Source organism: Centroberyx affinis, unplaced genomic scaffold, assembly GCF_046629955.1.
Source record: "Centroberyx affinis isolate AG114_WGS23_722 - 3 ecotype Tasmania unplaced genomic scaffold, CSIRO-AGI_Caff_v1 ptg000713l_1, whole genome shotgun sequence".
In the NCBI taxonomy this organism is placed as follows: Eukaryota; Metazoa; Chordata; class Actinopteri; order Beryciformes; family Berycidae; genus Centroberyx; species Centroberyx affinis.
Genome location: NW_027279330.1, coordinates 65,291 through 77,440, shown reverse-complemented (window position 1 = coordinate 77,440; position 12,150 = coordinate 65,291).

Below are 12,150 nucleotides of genomic sequence, written 5' to 3'. Positions count from 1 at the left end.
GTCAGCTGTACACTACTGAAAGTGTTTTACTGTACAAAATGCAATGTAGACTTAGACTTAAACATTTTAGCAAATAATATGAAAGGCAATATCTGTCAAAAATACTGGCATTAGGAGATTTTGCCCACACCGCGGAGCTCAAGAAGCTGGGGTAGTTGTTCATGTGAATACTACAAATGTACACACACACACACACACACACACACACACTCTCTCTCTCTCTCCACTGGCATAGCTTATTGGCAGAGTTCCAAACAAATGTCTGCACTGGTTTGGCATCCATCTTGCAGACACCTCACAACAACCGCCAGATAACATACACACTCACTCACTCACACACTCACACACAAACACACACACACACACACACACGCACACACGCACACAAACACCACTCTGTAGCAGGAGATTAGGTCCAATGTTAAACAAAGAGGCAGAGCAGGTTTCTGACATGCCAGCTCTTTAATTAGACCACTGGTATCTGAGGACACACACACACACACACACAGACACAGACACACATACACACACACACACACACACACACACACAAACTGTAGCCTTAAAAGACACCAAAACATTCCCAGAACAATAAGTGAACTGGCTTTGTCGAACATACACATTTTGAAAACACACACACACACACACACACACACACGCTCACAAACCTCTAGCTAAGTGGTTGTACAATCCAAGTTGTTTGTCTGTCTAGTGTTCGACACGGCAAGACGGTGAGATAGCTAGATAGGAGGTGGAGCAGCCAATCAGCCTGTCACCTTCTCTGATGTGTTGGGAGGCTCCACAGCAACAGGCAAACCCTGCCAGCCAGAATAGGAAAGCACCAATACAACTTCTTCACTGCCCACACAGGTTCCCACCCACTAACCTTTAAGTATTGTCCAATGCAGACTAATCATTCAACAATCAAAGTAAATAGCATGTCTGTATTCCCACTAGGATAACTACAAAAAAACATCCAAAATGATAACTATGATCATATTTTTGGTTCAATCTCAGAGTGATTTTTTGGATGCAGAGGCAACAATAAAACATTTTCAACCAATCAAATTAAAGTTCTAAGAAAGAAAGGGGGCGGAGATGTTTGCTGCGTAACTGATCACAGATATTGGTGTAGTGTGAATGCTTGAGCAACAATGTATCTTCATAGTTTATAGTTATCTTTATAGGTATTGTACTAGATGTGAATGGGCCTTTACTCTTACTGTCTTTCTGATGGTGACAGGCCCACATACATTGTGGGAGAGATTGATGAGGTGTAGGCAGCTGCTGTTGTGTCCATTCGCGGGCCTTTGTGATCCTCCACACCTTCCACTCTGTCATTCCACTCAGCATTTAACAAAGGAACCCTGTGAGGCAGCAGGTGCCCGCAGTTTGACCTTTGACCTTGCGTAATCTATCTCTAGAGTGGCATCTGTCTGCTGTAGCCTCTGCCTCGTGTCCGGTCCCTTTTCTCAGCGGGGGACTCATAAAGATAGGTCAGAGGAAGAAGAGAGGTCAGAGGGAGAACTTGGGAGGCCTTCTGGGTGAAAACTTCTCACCTGTAAAACCTATAGCAGGTGCATTTATCCTTCCTCTGGTTGGGTGCTCTGCCAAAAACTGCAAATCACCATTAAGGAGCTCCATGAAAACCACTGAAGTGGCAGCACTCCAAAAATAGAAGTTGTGTTTGATTTTGGCCAACAATAAAATGTGACATAACTGAGGTCTTGTGACTTTTTTGAATGAATATTTTTTTAGTTTTTGGAGTGCCGCCACATCTATAGTTTTCTAGAGTTGCTTAAATTCTCACCTGTGTAGAAACCAGATTGCTTTTGCTAAGAGAGCAATGTAAAAACCTACGCCTTTTATAGCAGCTGTTATCTGCACTATAGGGCTGCAACTAACGATTATTTTCATTGTCGATTAATCTGTCGATTATGTTCTCGATTAATCGATTAGTTGTTTGATCTATAAAATGTCAGAAAATGGTGGAAAATGTCGATCAGTGTTTCCCAAAGCCCAAGATGACGTCCTCAAATGTCTTGTTTTGTCCACAACCCAAAGATATTCAGTTTACTGTCATAGAGGAGTAAAGAAACCAGAAAATATTCACATTTAAGAAGCTGGAATCAGAGAATTTTGACTTATTTTTCTTAAAAAATTACTCAAACCGATTAATCGATTATCAAAATAGTTGGCAATTAATTTAATAGTTGACAACTAATCAATTAATTGATTAATCGTTGCAGCTCTACTGCACTGATTCATGCACTGGACCCGACTGCATCAGTGAAGGGCAGACAAGGCACTAGGACCAGTGACTTAACCAGTGACTTAGTGACCTTGACTTAATGACAACAAAATAGCACAAACTGGTATGAATTAATATAGGCAAAGGTCACAGTGTGATTGGGCTGACAAATTATTTTGTTGACAGTCACAGGGAATATGTTACAGAAATCGATGTGTTTCTAGATTAAAAGTCATTCAATTAAGCCTAGTGCAAGTGCAACCTTGTTTTTCTGAAACCTCTGGCACTGCAGGTCATTCGGCAGTAAGGTCAGGTCATCCAGAGGTCAACTTTGAAAGCTTTGAAAATCTAAAACAGGATAAAACATAGGTGTATGCAAGGATTGATATTAGGGCTTGTCTGCATATATGGTAGAGTCACTCTTGGTTTGGCAAGTGAAATATGTTTGGACAGGAGACAAAACCCGATTCTAGACACATTGCTGACAAGGGTGTAAGGGTTTATGTATTAGGTCCTTGGGAGGGGTTCTGTGTGTAACACTTTTTGCAATGCGCACCGCTTAGGGGAATTACAGTATGCAATGTTTAGGCTTTGCAGAGCCACACGAGCACTGCCCAAGGGAAATACAGCATGCACTTATACACCAGGCAGTACGGTAGAGGTCACAGGAATGGACATGGTCCTTGCTGCAGCCTGCAGACATCCACATACCAGGAAGTAACTCTGTGATTTTCTAACTCTAGTGGCTATGTCAACAGATTAATTAAATATTTTGTTGAGCAATTCTCTTAGTTATAACAACATTGTGCTGCCATGGTACTGTGGCGTTAACAGGTGAGTTTTTAAAGTCAGCATAGTTTCATTCACTCCAATAATGCCCCTGCCACCCCCCACCATCGCTCCACCCGAGCACCTATAAAGCCCTAGTGCACTTGATTGAGATTCAAGACTGCGGACCACAGTGTGGTAGTGTTTACATTTATTGCAATGTTGTCTGTGTGTGTGTTCTGCCTTTAAAGTCCATAATTTGCTCAAAATTGGGGGTTAGTTGGAAGTTATAGTTTTGTAAATCAGCACTGAAAAACACCCCTCCATGTGCCCTGAAACAGCTGTTATACTTTCAAAAAGACCTTTTACTATAGACTTCATTCAAGTTGGATTTGAAATTACAATAAAATATACCCATATTTACTGTCAAATACATAATTTTGTATGGGTAGTCCCACACATTTCATATTCAATCCTTTTACGTGTTAAGTTGAATATACTTTTGGACAACTGATATACCGAATGTCATGGCCTAAGTACAGTATGTGCACTTGTACAGCCTATTTTCCATCATCAGCATGTATCATTAATGAAATCTCAAAAGTAAAATTAATTGATAAAATAAAAGTATAATTAGAGCTATTAGAGGATGCAATCAGAGCACGATAACTGGACCACTGAACCTTCAGTGGACTGGAGATTGAATCACTGAGGATGGAAAGCTTTTCAGCAGTAACATAAGATACTTTGATACTCAAGTAAATACTATACTACATTACTATTACTATACCATATTACATTACAGAAATCTTAAAACTGTGGGGCCAAAATATATTCTTTAAAATGTGAAAATCAAGCCTCTGCTAGGTTTTTGAAATGTAATTCTTGGTAGTTGGAATTGAAAGCATTCCAAATGTACTTTTTGGCGCATACAGTTAAAGATTTCTACAACTGGAGAGACCCAGTAACCAAGATCCTTCAGTCCTTGCACTTAACCTCTTCCCGGCAAAACCTTGAGAAGAACATTCTCACTAAGATAGTTTCCTACTCGATGTAAGTACTGCTGAGGTAGGCCACATCCTGGAATAGCAAAATGCAATCTCCTTCCCCCAGGTGGATTCTCTTGCAATGTCAACTAGCATGTGGCCATGCAGACTGCCTGGCTTTCCTCTCACATGGAGAGGGCAGAAAAAAAACAGTGTGAGTGAGTTTTGGATTGGAGGAATTTTAGTTTTACTGGAGAACTACAGTATGTCATCATGGTATTGTTACTTTTAATGAGGTGCAGAATTGGCATCGTTCTTCCACCACTGGTAACCATTCACTGGAAGGATCAGGCAGCTGATACGATACCAGCATGTGTGACGGTAAGCCTGAGAGGGTTAAATGACAAGAGCCAAGTCTCTGCTAGATGTTTTGTACCCAGTGACAGGACATAAAGGATATAAGAGCAGGCACCTCATTGTGGCTAAAACCCTTGGTAAGCATCCAGCTCCATGACAAAATAGAGCAGAGGACATGGGATCAAGCCAAGGACAAGAGTGGTACAGTAGTGCTGACTATGGGAACACTCTGTAGGGAGGAGAGGAGAGGAGGGGAGAAGAGAGGACAGGAGAGGACTGTGGGATGTACGCACAGAGAGATTAAGAGGCAGAGGAGGGGGGAGGCAGAGGAGACAAGAGCTAAATGTGGACTGAGTGGGGAGACTGAGGAGGATGTCTGGGAAAAGAGGTAAAAGGGATAGAATGATAATCAGACAGAGACAGAAGGACAGAGGCTCAAACAAACTGAGGAATTAGAGTAAATGGGCAAGGGAAATGCACAAATGGACAGACAGATTCACACACAAGAGAGACAGATTGCAATAGCAACAGGGAGGTAGATGATGAGACAGAATGGGGCGAGGACAAATGGGAGGACACTGGGGGAGGAGGGGTGGGGGTTTGGGGCAAGGGACAGTTTTGTGTCTGGGGGGATGGCCTGCACTCCAACCAAGGGCAGCAGTGATTGTGGGCATCTGTCATCTGCCATCTGGGAGAGCCTGTGCCCCAAGGCCGCTGTGGTGACCAAAGCAAATGTGACCTGTGCTTGAATGACAGCAATGTACTGGAACACTAACAATACTTACAGTCACATGCAAGCAAAAACAGTAAAAGAGAAAAACACCTCAACTGTGCCAATTGTTGTTTGCTTATAGTCTAAAAGGCAAATACTACATAATTGACTAACCAACAAAGATGCAAGATGATATGAAACTATAGATTCATAGATAACAATGCATCCAAAAATAATGACAAAACTTTCATGATAAATCTCACTAAAGCGCTGATGCACAATCCTTGCTTCACCTGTGTTAGCCTCCATTGTTCAGTTGTCCTCAAACCACCTAAGACATCAGCAGTATGCTTTTAAACGTGACTAAATGTGACTGGTTTTGACGATCCTGCTTCCAGGCTAATCCAGTGAGTCACGGTAAATGTGGGCCATAAAAGCGCATGCCGAGGGAGCGCTGGTTAGAATGGGAAGGATTAGCTCGGACTACTCTTTCTCTGACAGATAGAGGTGGGCTGCTGAAGGGATGGGACTGTAGTCAGCTGTAATCCTCTTCTTCCTTCCTTCAACTCAGCTGAGGCGAGCAACTACAGCTCAATACAGCACTTGACCTAAATTCTCATTGTTTAGATACATGTAACAATGGCCTTTTATTTCAAGAATCGGCAGCAGTATGGCAAAGCGATGAGAAAAAACTGGGAGTTCATACAGCGTGTGGTGTAAGTTGGTCAAAATCGCACTGTTCTGTCTTCCACACAATCCTGTTATTGACAAGAAAACTAACACACTGTCTGTTATATAGCAGAGAATTTGCATGGTTTCTCTGCATCCAGAAGATTTTTGTATTTTTGTAAATATAAAGCCTGCTATACAGATTTTTGGGAAGGAAGGAAGGGATTGGAGACCTCAGTATGATTTATTCTATGTTATATTCTAGAAACAGATGTCAAACTTCTAACTACTTATAACTATAGCAAAAGCCAGCTTGCCAAATGCCTTGCTGTAAGACAAGCAATATAGAGAGGGATTGGGGCCCATCTTAAATTCAAAAAACTAAAACCTGAAAATAAAATTCGGATCAAAACTTGGCAATGAAAGCAATCCCATTAGCTACTTGAGGAATTTCAGCTGAAGACAGCCCAATTCTCTTCATGCACTGATGCGAACAAGTATTTAAATTTTGAGAGGACCCCAGGGTGGAGCAGGGTTAAGCCAGTTCCTGCCTGTTTTCCAGGGACGCCTATCCACTGATGAAATCTCAATCAAACAGTCATGTACCTTATCTCCATCTGACTCACTCTGTCCGTCTCTCTCTTTAAACGCCTTTTTAGCTCTGACTCAAAGTTATATTCTCACAGCTTCCAGAACTTCGGCAAAATGCTAAATATGATTATGCTAATCGATGGCATGCCGGGCACAAAATCCTTCCGTTTGCAGGGGGAACGTATGCTTTCCATGTGGAGTGATGGCAGGAGGTGGGAGGAGGGAAGCAAGGAGGCACAGATGACTAATGAGGATGACTAAGAGATGTGTTTAGGGTGGTTTTCCATCTCATTTGTCTAACCCTTCAGCTGATAAATATACAGTCGAAGGAGTTGGTGGGTAGGCCCGGTTGCCGGCTCTGGACCGGGCCCAGGAAATCCAGGAAACCCAGAGAGTGGGGTGACTGTCAAATGCCCAGGATGGCATCAAGTGGGCAAAGAATAATCCACAGGAGGCACTTGAATATGATTGTTCATAATACAGACTAAAAGAAGGTGATGCTAGGCTGATGTAATGCATCTCGCACTGTAAATTGCCCCTATTAATAAGCACTCTGGCAAAAGTTCACCTACTTCCAAAATGAAACTGGAAACAAACTGTGGCCAGCCCCAGTGGCAATCAAACCCTAGAGACAGCAGTGATAATGCCATGTTCTCCCCACTGCAGTCTTTCACTGATAAGCTAATCTTCCAGTAAGGTAGGCTATACTCTATTTTCCCTGAAACAAGACTGAGGATCTTCATAGATAGCGCTGATTGACGGCTATCCGCATCACTAGTTATCCAAACAGACTAATTCAATTACTTTCCGCTTCAACGGGCATTACGGCCTGTACCTTACCACATGGTGAAAAAAATTCAATGACACTTTATTTCTGGATCAAATCATCCCCAACCTTGATAGATGACTCCCGATAATATCTCTTCTCTTTCTCTCCCCCACTCCCCCAATCGTTCATCCTCCAGGTTCTTATCTGTGCTGACTATTGAAAAACCTGACAGGATAAATTGAATTGACTTTTAATTAGGTGCACTCCCTAGGGAAAATGGGTTTAATTGCTTGAATGATCTAGATAGTTACTTGAGGTGGTAAGGCGAGCAGAAGATGCAAGCCACTTTCCCACCTGGATGAGCTCTCCTGCCCCAAACGAACAAAACAATTTGACTCTGTTTGAATCAAATCCTTGTCAGCATTAACAGCCTTTATCTTAAGTATCAGTAATATGCTAATTATGTAACATGCTATCATTAATGTCCTTAGTGCCAGTTCCTGACAGTATAATTGTTTATGTTAGTTGTGTTTGCTGGCTAATGCTAGTGCTATGTGACTTTCTCTGGTTAAAACTGCTACTGTTAAAACTAGATGTCAGCTACAAATTATACAGTTAGACCTAGTTGGTTTGGAGATAAATCTAACATTAGCAACATGAAGTGGCTGACTGCCAACATCAACTAATGTTATGGCTCAACATCATGGATACACCCTTCAATCCATTTGCTTGGGATATCGGATGAAACTGTAAATTGGTATTGGCAGTGAAATTGTGGTATCAGCACAACAACTGCAGCAGCAACAACTATGACCACATTTTAAAGAACAAGCCCAGAATTTCATATCGACAGTTCCCCAGGCCAGTGCACTAAAACATAACATTTAACCAGACGATACTGTTATTTTCCAGTTGTAGTTTTGTATTTTAAGGCAAGCTAGCAACTGAGAGTTCAGTCCGTTACCCTGAGGACTAGACTGTTCATGTCTCCTCTGGGGCAGTGTTAAATGCTCCGCAGGGATTTGGCTATAGTAGGAGGCAAAAAAATCTTTGTTTCTGTCTCCATGTTGATACAGGTTATACAAGCAGTGTTTTCTCTACATTCACTCAGCAACATGTCCCCCCCACTGCTAGAAAACAGTTAATATAAAGAAAATTCTCAGTCCTTATTGCTAGTTAATACAAACATCAAATAGCAATTACAGGGCAATTATCCCATCTATTGTGAAGCTAGTATCCAAATGAGAGCCATTTTTAAACCAGAGCAGGTAAGAGAAATAGGTCTGGGAGTAAACCCTGGCATTACAATTAGCCTACTCCTCCTGCCCCAAAATATCTTTGCTACAAAATTTCCTAGAGGAAACACTGACAAGAATAAGCCAAAATATACACCATTTTCTGCTGAAAGATCAATAGTTGATTCAATCCCTTTATAATTTCTAGAATGCCTATTTTGGGTCAAACAAGCAACCAGCAATTAGCTCATTAGCTCATTAGCTCATAACGAGATTATGATGTAAACAAAATGAACATTGATAATAAGTGGAACTGCATTGTCAGTCTAACAATAATAAAGCAATAACATATGAGAGAAAAGAGAGGAGCAAGAGAAAGAAGCCCCTAGAGTTACAGTTATGTCTCATAGCTAATTAGTCCACTCTCACCACCACCACCACCGACACACACACACACACACACACACACACGTACACCACACCCCCAAGAGGTACTAAATATCGAACTTTTTAAAGAGTGTGTAGGCAAAAGGAGAGTGCCTTGAGAAATAGGACGAGGTGAAAACCATCGAGGTCTTGGCTATATTTGGCCTTGGTGATGTGATTGTTCATTCATAACGTTCGCTCCTCTCCCGTCCCAGTAGGGCCAGACAAAGAAATGACCGAGGTGAATGACGATTCCAAATATAGCAACACAATATTCCACAGGCACTAAACACAATTCATGTTTGGAGAAAAGCGCAAAGCCATTGTAAGTCTAACATGGATCGCGCTTATGTACACACAGACACTTTAAGCGATATTGATGTTCTAGATAGAAGACAATAATACTCGGCATTACAATGTAAGTGCATGTTGAACTGCTAGTGCTTTAGGCGCTAAATCAACGATTTCTTTTTTCCAGGGGTAAAAATCAAAAATAGGTGAATGACGATTGGATGTTTTGTACTTCAGTTAGACTACATAATCAGATTGATTTGATCTTCCTTTTTACAAGCTGATGGAAAACATTAGCTCAAGGTCACAAAGCTAGCTATTGAGGCCCAGCATTACAGCTTTGGTTACACTGATCCATTAACTCATCATCCCTCCAATAAACACAATATTTAGTTCATGTACAATGTTTGTATTAGTTTCATGTTAACTCTGTGTTGGCATTAGTGAGCTAACGCTACTTTGCTATTGTCCAAACTTAGTGAGAAACTGTGGCAACTTAGCGACGCGCCCCACCATGATGTGCCGAAAAATGAAACTAGCTAGACTAAGTTAGCTAGCTTAGTAGCGCCAATATTAGTAAAATGTAATTCTGCACAGACTAGAAACAAAGAGATTCAAATGAATGGAAATTAAAAATAAATGGAAAGATAGAATCCAAACACTACAAACCCCCATGTTAAAACTAAGTGGAATATTGCTTTAATGTCAGTCTTCAACCCCTGAAGGGGTTGAGCTTCACTTTGGTCTTTCCCCAGGCTCTGTCATTCTTGTTTTTCTCACTTTTTGCCTCCTCCTTCTTTTTGAGGTTTGAGTAGGTACAGCTGTTGGGAGTGGTGTTTTTCTTTCAATGGTTCTATCATCTGCCATTTTGAGTCGCTTCACGCTGTTCACCAAAAGTGAGACTCTTTGTATTTTGGTTGAGGCACTTCCTTTGTGCTGTAAGACAGTCACCCACAATTCCTGGGAATCATATGAACCGAGCACATAGAAAGCAACACACAATTTTCTCTGCAATGGTCTCATTTTTCTACAACCATTATACAACGTACTCAAAATTAATTTGAGGATGATATAAGGAGATAAATATTCTACACATAAGCAGGTTCAAGCAGGTCATTTTAGTCAAACTACAAATGTGCATAACTTGTGTATAGGACATACAGTAATAGTGCATAGAATGTCGAGGGGCTTTGTCAGTGAGTCATCAGTCTCCAATCATTCAGTCATGATTGAAAATGACAGCACTATACAAGCAACAATGCCATCTAATAATGGCTGTGTCAATTAGCTACCATTTACTCTGGCCTGCACTGCTGGTCTTTTGTGTTCAAAACGAATAGCTATGAGAGGAAATATAACACATTATTTAATGGAAGAGAAAACAGCAAAATGATTTCAAAATTTTAAGGGACTGCATGACAAATTCAGGTGCAAAGCAAAGCTATTTGAGCCAAGGTAAAAACCTAGAGGACAGAAATGGTTTAAAAATGGCCGAGGTGTTCCTTTTCTGAGTGAAAAAGCTGGCCTCCAATTTGGGCACAGCTGCACCGTGTGATTTGCATCTAAGTTTACTGTAGGGCTTTCTACGGGGCTGGGGCATGACGAGCATTTTCTCACCATGAGGACTAAAGGAAAGAAAATACATTTATTCTTTAACACCATCATCCTTGACAATGATCCATTCAATTATATGTCTAGACTATATAAAGATAGATGATATTCATTTCAGCACAAAGGCAAAGAATGTTGCCAATGTCTCAAAACATCAGCATTAAGTAGTTGTGTCTCAAACGTTTGCTGTTTTGTTGGATGATGTCTCTTCTTTGTGCCTGTCCTCTGGTGATGATCCCACCTGCAGGAACACCACGTTTTGTTTTTAAGCCTAAATGACATGGCTGGGGAGTAACACATAGCCTACACACACACACACATTGTCCCCACAGGACACAACAGCATATTGAGTATGCAGTAGGCGAGAGATATTCAGAGAAAGGGAGAAACTCATCTCTAAGGCTGAGGCACACTTTCAAGGTGCCCCCCCCCCCCACCACCAGTAGCTGGGACTTGGCTGTAAGGAGAAATGGAGGAGAATCACCATCGGTGGTCTAGTAGGTCATGGATAGTCCTATCCTAGGCCAAATTACAGAAAAAATGTAATGCTAAATCTTATCTTTCTTCTTTCTTTCAAATTGGGAATAAGATAGGATGGATAGTAAGGATTTTATTCTGTGATGTAGCCCCATGCTCCTCCAATGGACTAAATTATCTTGAAGTCTCATTCAAAGGCAAACTAATTTGTATGGATAAACTTGGTCTAAAGCATGCAATAAACTCTGGCACTCTCTCCATCCCCACTCTAAAGGACAATGCCTCCGGGACAAACTCAAAGTCACACCTTGTCTCCCCCCCCCCCCCCCCCCCCCCCACACACACACACACAGACACAGACACAGACACACACACACACACACACACACACACACAAACACATTCACAATTCTGCCTGCTGTGTTGAGCCTGTACCCACCATGCAGCCATGGGGGAATGGTGAGGTAATGGACCATATAAAAATTCAGCTTCCCACACAGCCCTCAAGGTGTCGGTCCATCCCTCTGCCCATACGGAAATATGACAAGGACTCAAAAAGCGGCCATCTATCAGTTCAGGTAGGTTACATACACCAGCCCATTCTTGCAGGCATCAAGGAGCCAGCATGGGCATCCACATATAAAAAAAAAGAAAAGAAAAAATCATTTATTTTCTTTCAGTACACTTACTAAGAAAGCAGATATTTTAAAGTGCAGGTAATGCGCAATACACATTGCTTAATGCATGTAAAAGCAAAGTTCCATTTTGGGGAGTTGCTAACCTTGAACTACAAAGCCACAAGCATTTTGGAAAAATACTCTGGCACCAGCGCGTGGCTGGCATTTGAGAGGTGACTTCATGGGATGTTTTCAAAAGGATGAAATCAAGGGGCTCTCTGTGCTATGTGTATATAGTCCTGTTGACTTTAGGGGCCGGAGCATTGATATTACATGACATGATGAGGGGAGGCCTGTTTTACACAGGAGCTGCAGAGAAGTGGTGTGTGT